Source organism: Dioscorea cayenensis, chromosome 6 (genome assembly GCF_009730915.1).
Source record: "Dioscorea cayenensis subsp. rotundata cultivar TDr96_F1 chromosome 6, TDr96_F1_v2_PseudoChromosome.rev07_lg8_w22 25.fasta, whole genome shotgun sequence".
Classification (NCBI taxonomy): Eukaryota; Viridiplantae; Streptophyta; class Magnoliopsida; order Dioscoreales; family Dioscoreaceae; genus Dioscorea; species Dioscorea cayenensis.
Window position 1 is genome coordinate 12,610,087 of NC_052476.1, and position 13,707 is coordinate 12,623,793.

General features: G+C 40.1%; 1 non-coding gene across 1 annotated transcript; it reads right to left on the reverse strand.

The window, feature by feature from the left end:
- Positions 1 to 12,218: 12,218 nt before the first annotated feature.
- Positions 12,219 to 12,325, reverse strand: LOC120264069. The gene has a single exon (XR_005537249.1). It is a non-coding gene; the product is annotated as a small nucleolar RNA R71 (small nucleolar RNA).
- Positions 12,326 to 13,707: the final 1,382 nt, after the last annotated feature.

Genomic DNA, 13,707 nt, shown 5'->3' on the forward strand with positions numbered 1-13,707 from the left:
AGTCTGCTAGGATCGGTGTCCTCTTCTCTGGCCCATACATAGCTAGGCTCATCATCGGAATGGGTCTACGGGACGCTATTAGAGGGACCGAGAAGACGATCAAACCTGCTCCCCTGGGTATAGAGATGATTAGACAGATGGAGATGCTTCGCAGGTATAGGCCGTGAGTGCATGTACTGATTGTACATGATCCAGAGATTGCTGAAAGAGTTTTAGTAGAGGGTTCTCAGCCTGATCCCGACCCACAGTCCAGAGCCAATGGAGAACAATGCACCACCAGCAACACAGGAGCATGCCCCAAGTGCACATGTTCTCCTCATCTCAAGCCTATGATTGGTTTGAGAGGCTTGAGAGTGCTGTAAGGGTGTTATGGACCGAGATTATTGAGGTTCGCACTATACAGGCTGCGTAGCACGCAGAGGTGATGGTGCGTCTAGATATCTTACAACAGCTACTCAAGCGCGACGCGTCTTCATCCTTCATTATGAGACCAAAGACCCCTCTGGCTTCGCCAGAGTTACCATCACCAGATCCATCAGTGTCGTTTAACTTAGCAGCAACAGCAGAGCCGATCGTCGATGACACCGATGCTTGAGGCGTCTTTAGTTTTCTTTTCTTTTGTTTATCGTATTTTACTTTTGCATTATCTTTTGGACTTGTACACTCAGAAGGGATCTTCCTTTCTGAGTTTATAATTTTGTCTCAAGTTGTATTTCATTACTCTATCTTTTATATACTCAACTTTATTTTGTTTTTGTTGAGCTTCACTGAACCCCATGTGTATGCGTAGATGGTCTTGTCAGAATGGAAATTTAGAAGTAGTCATGGGCATGGCCAATGTGTTTTTACACTTGGCCATGTGTGCTTTACAACTCGTCGGAACTCCACTCCCAATGAATTTAGCTCCATCAAATGCACCACTAGGAGTTGAGGGGAGTATTGTTTCAATATTTTGTATTGTGCTTGCATGCGTACATTAAGGGCAATGTACATCTTAAGTGGTGGGGGAGTTCACATTACACATGTTTTATACCTATGCTTTGATCGTGCATGATGAGTAGCCAATGGCGGTTCACCTTAGTTGCAATGATTGTATTCTTGAGTTTAGGAGAATTTTAATCATTGAATGTTTTATGCTCTATTTTTTACTTAAGATTTTTAGGAATTTTTGCCCGATTGACACTTGTTGTACAACTCGCTAATTAAACTCTTTTGGAAACTCAAGTTTGATGTTTTAGGGACTAATTAGTTTTGTTTCCTGTGTTATTTTTCTAAAAAAATAAAAAATAAAAAATACTTGTTTTAGTTATACATTGGGGGTGGAAAGAGCTACCACCTATGAAGTATGAAGCTACTCTCATAAGTCAGATACTAGTTATGCTCTAATGAGAGAAAGAGCTACCACCTCGAAAGTCTGAAAGCCACCTTAGCGGCCGCTTCTGAAAGGGCTACCTTAGAGGATGTGTGAAGCTACTACCACCTCTTTACTTTGTTTTGTATATAAATAAGTCCTTTATGCTTAAAACTTTGAGGAGTATATTTTGGGTTGATTTGAGTGAGTTCACACACTTACACGATTTCGGGTTTGTTATCCTTTTTTATTCAAGTTTTTAGCTAGTGCAATGATTTTTTTTGTATTTAGTGTTGAAATTTCCCTTACTTGTAGAATGCTTCCCTTGCATGCTTTGGTGAACCTAAAGCTAAGCACTTTTAATATTTCATTCTTCTTTGTCTTAATGTTTTATTTTTGCTTGAGGACAAGCAAAAGCTTAAGTGTGGGGGAGTTTGATAAGTGCCTATTTACCAGGAATACGAAGTATTATTTTCTTATGATGAGCATTACTTTTATCAGATTTTAGCGCCAATACATGTGCTTTTTTGTACTTTCATACATGAAGGACTATGAAGCCAAATATGAAAGAAAGAAGCCAAAGTGGATTGCGATTGTACTTTGTTGATGAAGTCTTGGAGTGAACAAATGTGAAGACACAAGTTGTGATTGAAGATACCTGAATGTGTGCAATCCTTGTGTTTCTGATCACTATTCATTATGGATAGGACTACCCACTCAGTAGGGTATTATGTCTTCGACAAACCCATGCACTTACGGAATATATGCAAAAGGCTTGCTGTCACCTAGCCGTGCTCTCCCCAAAAGATACGAAGAAGATCCTCAAATAAAACTCTTAAAGCAGTATTTATGGGGCTGAAATCAGGCATCCACACGGCCATGTGGATTTCTAGGTTGTGTTTTCTGTAAATAGTAACTGCTACATTAATTTTGTTGTAGTGATTTTATTATAGTGATTTTTCTACAGTACTTCTCTGAAATATTCCCAAATTAATTTTCTTCATCGAGGCCGTCAATTTGGGCAACCAACCATGTGGTAGATTACATCGCATCTTCAATTAAACCACATTGATGAAGCTCTTGGAAATATTACACAAGTTGGAACACATGAGTGTGACTGCCTTTGTGCCTCTCCAATTTGTATATTCACTTGAGCATTTTGGAGGTTGGCACACACCCACATGTCTATGATCACAACTTGTGCCTTGACCATTACTGGATACAAGAATTCTATCAACAATTGCGTCCATGATCTACGTTTGCTTCCTTTCTTTCAAACTTGTATCCACATCATGAAAGAGCTATAAAATCTGATAAAAATTATGCTCGATGTAAGAAAAGTATACTTCATATTACTTATACACAAGCACTTATCACTCCTCCCATCTTTGAGAGGCTCAGGTACATGTAAAAGCATTACTTCTTATAACTCAAGCATAAGAAAATTAATTTGATATTGTGATTGCTGGTAAAATTTTGTTTAAGAGTTAAATTGCACTCGGAAGCTTAAAGCTAACTATTTTCCTGGGAGATGGATCGGAAGTCCAACTGCCCAACTGTGTTCTCAACACTGGAGCAGCTGGAGCAGAGATAAAATTTGGCACAATTTCTGAATCTGTACAGTTTGTGAAGAGAACTGCATTTTTGGAGGAAACCCTGATGGTTCTGCATCTGACATCTAGGGGTCATTGCCCAAATGTCATTGTTCCCACATTTGAGAAGAATATTCTTGATGAAAAACCAAGAAACTCTATCTTTTAGAGGCTATCATGTCCTAAAAAGATATTTTCTACAAATGATGAAAATAATGAACCCACTTTCACTATTACTTTCAAAGGGAAAAAAAGTGGTATTTTTCAATCTGAGGAAGCTAAGCCTCGAAAAAGTGTGCTTTTAAAGCTGACACCCAGGAAAGTGAAAATCCCAAATCACAAATTAGGTTTTGTGTCATTCCAAAACCCAGATGATAATCGGATGGGTTCTTTCAAAAATATAGTTAAGAAGAACGGACCACTACAAAGCTGCGCTACTAGCCATATGAAAAGAAATCCTATAAACTCCTAAAATCTCATAAAATTTCCTTTAGCAAAAATATTTATAAGATATACATAGCATCAAAGGAATTGCAGTTAAACAAAATGAAGCTAAGGGAATTTTATCAAAAGAAGCAGTTAGTGTTGAAAGCACGTAAAACTATTTTTGATCGAATTACTTTGCCAAATAACTAAGTTTTACAACTCCAGGCTTCACGGGGTCAAGCTTTAGTTTCTCACTGAAAGTTTAACCGAAACAAGAAGAGTGAAGATGAAGAGATGTCAGATGGAGATGTCAAAGTATACACTATCCATATAATTACTGAAGCTCGAGGAGATCCAACGACTGAACAAGAACAACCAGGACTACTCACAAGATCCGTAGAAAAGCACCAGATTCTTCAAGCATGGTTAGAGAGGAAGGTTCAAGCCATATTCCACATGATGCATCAAAATATTACAACGGGGCAGATCCTCCAATTGAAGATGATGAAGATGAACCAATTTTTACTCTGAACCAAAACAATATCATCAAAAAATTCCAACAAATGGAAAACTAGGAAACATAATAGTAGAAAATATATGAAAATATGATGATGGTAATGGATACCGTATTTCAGATGCAAAAAAAAAATGGCTGCCTTGATGGTAAATCACATCTTATATGTACAGAAATTGAATAATTCAATCCCTCAACTAAAAGAGACTATTCAAGCAATGGGGCTAGGGGGAACAAGTATTCCTATCCAAGAACATTCAAATGTAATGACTCAGGAGGAAATACAATAGATGGTGGCTACTGATCTTAAACATGCCAAAAATAGTGAGATAAGAGCTAATAGTGACAGACCTTATCGCAGCTATCATGATTTAATACCCTATCGCAAGGGATATAATATGCCTAAATTCAAACAATTCAATCGGATTGGTAATCTTGATCAACACTTGGCTCATTTTGTAATAGCATGTGAAGACACAAGTGCAAAACTATCATTTCTCCTTAGGTTATTTTTTTCTTGTCTCACATGACTTGTATTTGAGTGTTATGTAAGTTTGCAACCTGATTCAATTCAAAATTGGCAACAACTGAAAGATACATTTTGAGTATAGTATGGAGGTGTTAGTGATAAGATTACTATAGTTGATCTTGCAGCCACTCGTCAAAACAAAGATGAAAAGTAGTTGACTACATTATGAGATGGAGAAACCTAAGTATTAAGCTTGAACAACCCCTAGACCAACACTAAGCAGTGGGATTATTGCTCGGTAACATTAACAACTGGATGACACCTTTCTTAAGTACGTCTGGCATCACTACATTTCAGGAATTGATGTCACAAGCAAAGAAATTGGAAAGGACTAGCCCAAGAGTGTTGTCTAATTTCCAAACTTCCAACAATGACAAGCCTAAAAACGCAGAAGGTGTCAAGTACATTGCTACAACCTTAAATGTTGATAAAAGGAAAAACACTATAGAATTACATAAGCCAAAACACTCTAAGCCACCCAGTTAAGGTGCTCGTGGAAACAAACCAAGGGCCATTCCCTCTTTGAAATAGAGAATGAACAAAAAGTACTCTTTCCTAATAGATAAAGTACTAAAAATGTTTAAAGATGCCTTGAATGGAGGCCTACAATTGCGTGAGTGAGAAAGACCAGAAGAATAGGGTAAAAAATAACATACTAATTATTGCCCATACCATAGAGTGTTGGGGTTTAAATGGACTTCTTGATCGAAACCTCAAGTTGAGATTAATGGTGCTTCCGACCCGATACATTAACCACATATCATTTTGGTGTTAGATCAAAGAAGCCATGTTTTCATTGTCATGACGATGCTTTCTCCTTTTGGGGAGACCAATGATGGCATTTCAGCTTTATTGAATGATGATACATGTTGCAATTCATTTTCATGCACCGTTTATTCCAAGTGGCTAGTGCGAATTGCTATTCTTAATAAAAAAATCATGCTAATCTTTATGTTTCGACAACTTGTACATTCTTCCACTGCTTAAAAAGTTCACATATCAAATAAAAGCTATATAATTATCATATAAAAAAATGATGATATAAGTGAGATGGTTGAAAGAGATATGTATGAAAGCAAATGGATGCAATGAACCATTGTATATTCTTCTCTAGTAATGAATAATGAAATAAAATGCCTCTAAGTTATTGACATGTGTATGTAAAAATTCATAGGTTGGATGGCGACATACATGGCGTAAAATTAAGTAACAATACGGTAGATGGTGTTTGTTTAGTAACAAGTAAGAAGTGGGTTTTCTGGCCTCTAAGCTTGAATATTAACTTGATATAGAGCAGTTTACAGGGCACGAACATGTGGTTGATTGATGAAGACTTCTTTTGCACCATAGTCATTCATCGCAAAAACTTGAAACCTTTGCAGATATGTTAAGATTGATATTCCTAATGATTCAAGCAACATTTCTTTCTTTTGGAAGTAACACCATGGATTAGTTAATAAATAAAATACCCTTCCTGGAGCAATCATAAAATACTCATTATGAAGCAACGATAAACATGTTCATACTGAAGCAATGTCCAGAATGCTCATCTCAAGGCAGTGGCAAATTCTTTTAGAAAGTATACAAATTTCAAGGTGATAATGAGATATACATCTCAAGGCGCCAATGAGGCCCACAGTGCAATGATGACCTAGGAACAATGAGCAATATATAATATATATACATATAAAAGTTATATGATGTAATATATATATATATATCGTTACATATATATATGAAGTAAAGAAATAATAAAATTAATAATTCGCAATTTTCTTGTCTTTACTTATACTCGAGCACTTGATCATAGGTTCCCAAGATTTTAGTCTTGGGTAGTTAATAATAGAGGCTTGCCTCTATTATGAATAGAAGAGTCTGATGTACTCTCTGTAAGTGTACGGATCGTATGCAAGTAATAAAGTGGTTCCCCCTAGGGAGTAGGGTTGTCGAACCTCAGAAACTGGACTTCTAGTACTAATTTATCCTCTAATATCTAGCGAACCAAATGGGTTGGTTGAAAGGTTAACAAGGTTACTAAGAACAACAAGATAAGGATGGAATCAACAAGTAGACTAGGATCAAGTTTTTGATAACAAGAGAACAATACCCTGGAATGATTTCTATGGGCTCGAGATACTAACTTGAATCTAATTCCTATCATTGTACATTCTAAGATCCTTGTGGGTGCTCAAAAGCCTTATTGGATCTACAGCTCTCAAATACATCAAGGGCTGTAGGTGTAACTACAGGTTTCATACACGTTGAGTTTTTCAACTACGGTAGGTAATTGCAACTACGACAATACTCACATGGCAAGTTTTACACAAGAATCTATGCAAATCAAGCACGTCAAGTTACGCAAAACATGAAAAACACAAGAATACATTAAAACTCCATATGCAAAGGAAAACAAATTTTCAAAGTACCAAGAACAACATAGTTCAACATCCTTGGGCACAGTAGAATGGTTAGCCCCTCGTGAATTGATATAACTGAGAAGAATGAAAGAAAGAACTAGGGTAAGAATTCATGATCTCTCCTTTTACTAATCTCCTCTCAATTGTGCTTCAAAAGCTTCATGGATGAGCTAGCTCCACTTTCCTTGAGCCTCCAATTCGACCTTGATCTGCTTAGGTGGTGTGGTAAAGCTTGATCTTTGTTCTCATCAATGCTCTCCCGGTGGAGAAGAAAATCCCCGAACAAAAGATGAGTAGAAACCCTAGAATCTAGAGTTAAAAAGGGTATTTCCAGGCTCAACATAATCAACGCACAGTTGTACTTAGATCGTGCTTTTCTGTGAAACTTTGAGTGAATCTACTAAGTGTCATCCAGGACTACATCTGGGCATGCTTCCCCTGTTAGCATATGGTGCTTCGATTCCAGGGAAAATCACAGGTATAGACATAACCGTGCCTCGACCGTGCTCCTCCTAAAAGAACCGCCCTGCTTGATTAACTACCCAAGCAACTTCATACAACAATAATGACGGGGATAGAGCACAACCTTGCCTTGCCCGTGCTTAGCTTGGACACTTAGAAAAATTCTTCATTCTTTGCTTGTTTTGTCCTCAAATTCACTCCTGATTACTTTCAGCCCTAATTTTCTGTACCATAAACAAAAACACCCAAAGCAACATCGAATATATACAAAAAGGTGCTAAAAGACAAGCAAAATGTATAAATTGGGAGTAAGAAAAATATGATATGAATTGCACTCATCAGAGTTCACAACAAAATAAAAATAAAATAAATAACATTTGTGATTGATATATCGCCTGGTGTCTCTTCACCGACATGACGCCAGACCACCTATTTTTAATCGCACAAATTATATGTAGTAGCGCTACTTAGCATGCATATCTATTCCGACTGTGGTCGAAGATCTAGCTTCGACTGTTGATATTCTGTTTGTTCCGACTTCAAAGTCTAAGATGCGGTCTTGAGCTATTGATTTTGTTTATTAGTTAGGAAAATGTACACTTCAAGCTTTCCGTGTGTTCTCAGTATTCTAATTTCCACAAGCCCATGTGGAATTTTTGCAGTATGTTGTTTTTGAATTTATTTGATCATTTCTTCCTCATTTATCGCAGGAATGACACTGCACTCGAGGAGGCAACAAGACAAGCACCCTAGGGAGCCTTCACTTGAGTTAGCACATATTGTATTTCGAATCCTGAACATCAAGCTCGTTTTGAGCGGCTATCAGAGCTTAGGTTTGGCCAATCCTGATTTATGGACCTGAGTGTGCTAAGTGGGATCCAGCGGGGTGATGAGTTAATCAGGGAGTTGGAGTCGCTGATGGCTGTAGAAGGCTGGCAGTGGTTGTTGTCGATATGAGAGCCAGTATTTTGGGTGCTGACTTTGGAGGTGCTGCCGTCTTTTGAGTTTGTGGATGACATACTATTTAGAGTGTTCGATCGTCAATTTGCTATGAGTATTTCTGAGTTTTCAGTTCGCATGGGCTTGTACGACGAGGCATATATAGAAACCAAGGAGTATGGACATCTACCAACAAATTACTTTGGCACCTTAAGCTCACAGCATGCTTACCAGGTCTTGTGCGAATAGGGGAAGCATGAACCGGGAATATCCAAGGCCACATGTTTGTCTCGGCTGAGCTAGAGATATTTATTCACTGTCATTAGCAGATCTGTGGATGGTCGAGGTGATAACACTAGTACTTTGAGCCGACAGAGTCTACATTATTTGTATTCCATGGCTAGGTTCATTCCTATTCATCTGGGGCACGTTGTGGCGGATTACATGCGATACCAGGGCCAGAACGAGAGAGTAGGAGTATTATTTGTTGGTCCCTACATTACTAGACTTATTCTGGGGATGGGTCTTGGTGATGCTCTTCGCGATTCCGATCAGACAGTTATTCCTTCTCCGCTTGGACTCGATACTCTGAGGATGATGGGAGTGGTGCGCAGATATGGGCATGGAGCTTACATTTTAGCCACTACCACTACTGAGAGCGCCGTTGGCGGTAGGGATGCGGCAAAGGGTTCCACACCCACGGCGACTGAGACGTCAGGGTGTCCAAGTACCCTTTCAGGAGCCTATGATCGTACTGAGAGGCTCGAGAGCACTGTGAGTGTATTGCGGTCAGAGATCACTAAGATGTGGTCGATACAGTCAGACAAAGCATGTCTATATGATGGCTCGTTTTCACTTCTTATGATAGCTATTGAGAGGCAGACCCCCAGTGCCTCCAGCATCTTCTTCACAACCTCCACTGGCAACAGATGACCCACCATGTACTTCATCACCAGCAGTAGTAGATCCAGAGCGTGACATCGACACTTGATTTATTTTCCTCGTCTTTTATTTCTGCATTTTATTTTGGACTTGTATACTTAGAAAGGACTTTCCGTTTGAGTTTATTTTGTATCTCGAGTTGTATTCATTGTCTTATCTTTTATATACTCGAGTTATTTTTGTTTTTATTGAGCTTCACTGAACCCCCTCGTGTATGTGTGCAGATGGTCTTGTCATCATGGGAATTGAGACTTTGTCATGGGCACGGCCAAGGTGTTTCGGCACTTGGCCGTGTGAGCTTTACAACCCATTGGAAAAACACTCCCAAGGTCTTAGCTCCATCAAATGCAACACTAGGAGTAAGGGGAGTATTGTTTTGATTGCTTCTCCCACATCTGATTCCAATTGAGTTACATTATGAATGAGCTTGCTTGTTTACATTGGGGACAGTGTACAACTAAAGTGTGGGGGGGAGTTTCATAGTGCACGCATTGATAAGTGCTTGTGCGATATGAATGTGAAGCGTTCATTCCATATGTTGAGTATTACTTTTCTTGGGTTTTTACACTAATATGTGTGTTTTTATATTACTTCTATGTAGGTAGGGTTATGAAACCGAGTATGAAGGAAATAGACCAATGTGGATCACAATGCACCAAATTTTGGAGGAAATCTTGCTAAGGTTCAAACGCGAAGACATAGGTCAGGTGTGAGATGCTAGAGTGTGTGCCAACCTCCTCGTATTCGAGTGGGCACATCCATTTGGAGGGGGCACAAAGGCAGTCACATTTGAGCATTCAGACTTATGCACGTAGAACAAGAGCTCCACCAACGGATACACCATTGAAGAAGCAAGTGATCCACGACGTGAACATGTGCCCGTTGCGTTACCCCGATGAAAGTATGGAATTGGGAAGGTATTCAGGTCAAATACTATAGCAGAGCACTGTAGCAACACTGTAGCATATATTGTAGTAGCACTGCTCACAGCCGCCCGAGAAACCAGAGAGATAGAGAATCCACACGGGCATATGGAAATTATACACGATCGTGTGGAAATTCCGCACTGGCGCGTGTAGCATCCACGCCCGTGTAGTCGCCCGATTCCAGCCCTATTTAAAGCCGATTTAGCCTCGATTTTGGTATTCTTTTCTCCATCTTTTCTCCAACTTGAGAGAGGGCTTCGGCTAGGGTTTCGAGGGATATTGGTCAAGGTTTTGGAGAGGTTCTACGCCTCTGACATCGTCATTCCTTAGGAAGAAGGTTGGTAGGGAGCTTCCGTTGAGGAGTATCCTATATCTTATGAGGGAATCCTTGGATGACCAGTAGAGGACTTTCCACAAGACCATCGACACGGATATCGAGGGGGTTTCTTTATGGATTCATTGCTTTTACATTCTATTTCTTTGATTGTACTTAGTTCCATGGAGAGCTAAACGCCTAGTGGGTACTCGGATATTGTGTACCCTAGGATGTATTTGTTTCTTTGAACCTCTTTATTATGCTTTCAATAAATTGATGTTTATTGTGAGTTCCAACCTTGAATGCTTGATTGTATGAACATTTCCCCTAGAGTGACACTAGGGTTGAGAGTTCTTGTTGGTTACCTTGTGAGTGAGTGACACACCACGAGCGTTAGACAAAGCTAGGTTGGAGAGGGTTGAGAGGGTGAGTTGAGAGGTACAGGAGCGTCCCCTTTCCCCTCCGGCATGATAGATTCTAACTCTGTTCCTCGAGTTCTTTGCGGCCATAATAGAGTGAATGGTCTAAGGGATGAACTTCTGCTGGGGCTTAGTTGCGCGTGCAACGGAGTGAAGCGTTGAGGTGATCTTAGTATCTAGGGCTTAATTGTGGTTAGGGACCTTCCACCTGGACCAAAGGGTTAGGTTTATAATTAGGAAGAGATTTATCACTTGGAATCCCTAGAGTTCATTGCAACTCTATGCGAGTGCGAGGTGTTGAGATTGTTCGATTTCTCCTCCGGGACATGTATAGAGTTAGGCATAGTTGACCTTAGATTTTTGACTATGTAATTAAAGATTTCCACGACTCACCATCACATTGTTTAGGAAGCATAATAGAGTTTTCTTGCACTTGAAACAATTTTTCTAGGTGGAGCATTATCCGGGTACCCCATCTTTATCGATTGCCTTACCCCTTCCTTACTTTTGCTCTCTTACTTGTTGCTTTTACTGTTGAGAATTGAATCATTGTCACACTCATTATCATTGATCTTTTACATAGGTAAGAATCGAATTAAGTATTTTTATTCCCTACTCCTTGTAGATTCGATACCCACTCACCCGTGATAATTAATTCGACAAACCCTTGCACTTGCGGGATATACGCAAGGGGACCTTGCCAAGTTTTTGGCACTGTTGCCGGGGAGCTAGGCATTTAGAGATACATTGCACTTTGTTTTCTTAGCTATTTTAGCACACATTCTATTTCACGTCTTCCTATTCTATCATTGTTCTGATTTTCTTTTTCTTTCGTTTTGGTACAACTCCAGGTTATGACCCGAGGGAATCCATCAATATTGATTGAAGGAGACCCTGAGCTTGAACGTACACTTAGAAGAAAAGGGAAAGAACCTGTGCAAGAACAGCATCATTCAGCTGATTTGTAAGGAGAGGAATCCGAAAAACATGGCGTAACAGTAATGAGCAACAGCTGAACACTATCCGACTATGCCGGACCTTTCGATGTAGGGGACACAATCGAGTATTGTGCGTCCCCACGATTACGACTCGTAACTTTGAGCTAAAAGCCGGGCATTCATCAATATGTCGCAGCGAGTCCAGATAATTCAACGGTTTGGCCGATGAGGATCCAAACGATCACATAGAGAGCTTTCTCGAGGTGTGCGATATGCTGAAGATAAATGGGGTGATGGATGATGCCATCAAATTGAGAGCCTTCCCATTTTCCTTGAAGGGGAGAGCAAAAGAAGTGGCTACACTCATTGCCTAGAGCTTCAATTACTACATGGGAGGAGATGGTAGAAGCTTTTCTAGCCCGTTATTTTCCTCTAAGAAAATCAGCAAAGCTTAGGAATGAGATCTCATCCTTTGTTCAGTTGGAATTGGAGTCTCTATTCGAGACATGGGAAAGGTTCAAGGAGCTCCTGAGAAAGTGTCCGCAACACTGATTCTCGGAGTGGATGATTGTTCAAACATTTTATAATGGTTTGTACCCAAGTACAAGGTAACTCTTGGATGCGGCAGCAGCAGGTACCTTATGTAGCAAAACCTCCGATGAGGCTCATCAATTAATTGAGGAAATGGGGTTAAATAGCTACCAATGGAATGCTAGGGAGAAGAAAAAGGTGGTCGGTCTTCATGAAATTGATGCAGTAACCTCATTGACGGTGCAAGTAGAGAGTCTTAGTAACAAGCTAGATCTCATAGCTTCGAATAGAGTTGCGACCGTGATCAATTGCACCTGTTGTGGTGGAGGACATGCTCCATCCAATTGCCCGATCGTTATTGGTGATGTTTCTTCAGTGGAAAATGTTGACTTTGTAGGTAATGGTATGAGACCCCAAGGGAACCCATATAGCAATACTTACAATTCAGGTTGGAAGAATCATCCCAACTTTTCATGGAGTAATCAAGGACCACAAAAGGCCATGGGGCCACCGGGTTTACAACAACAACAACAAGCCCATCAAGTGGAAAACAGAATTTCAGGCTTGGAAACCCGAATGACGGATTTAGAGAAGCACTTGGCTAGATTTGTTCAATCTGCAAATATACAGTTTGAATCAGTCGAGGCTACACTTCGCAACCACACCGCCTCTTTGTACAACCTTGAAAATTAGGTGAGGCAAATTGCGAAGTCTCTCTCTGAAAGGCCACATGGAAGTTTACCAAGCAATATGGAAACCAACCCTAGAGAACATGTGAAGGCGATCACTTTGAGAAGTGGTCATAAGGTTGAAGGGGGGCTTCCGAGTGAGAAGCTGAAAGAACATGCACCCGAGGTTGTAGAGGTTAAGGAGGGAGCAAGGAAAGAGAAAGAGGTGGCACCCCCACCTTTCAAGACAAGAATCCCTTATCCCTCCAGATTGAAGAATGACCAAGGGGATGAACAGTATAAGAAGTTCCTGGGTTTATTCTAGCAACTCCACATCAATATTCCTTTTGTAGAGGCATTAGCTCAAATGCCTAAGTATGCAAAGTTCCTGAAAGACTTGTTGACTAACAAGAGAAAGTAGGAGGAGAGTGCTTCAGTGGTGCTAGATGCTTCATGCTCGGCAGTGCTGCAAAAGAACATGCCGAATAAGAAGAAAGACCCGAGAAGCTTCATCATTCCGTGTAACATTGGCAACTTAGGTGATTGGCGGATTCAGGGGCAAGTATCAACGTCATGCCATACACTTTCTTCCAAAAGCTAGGTTTGGGAGAGCCTAGGCTTACTCGGATGACATTACAATTGGCGGACCGAACGGTGCGACATCCGAGAGGTATCATTGAAGACGTGCTTGTCAAGGTGGACAAGTACATTTTTTTGGTTGACTTTGTAGTGCTAGA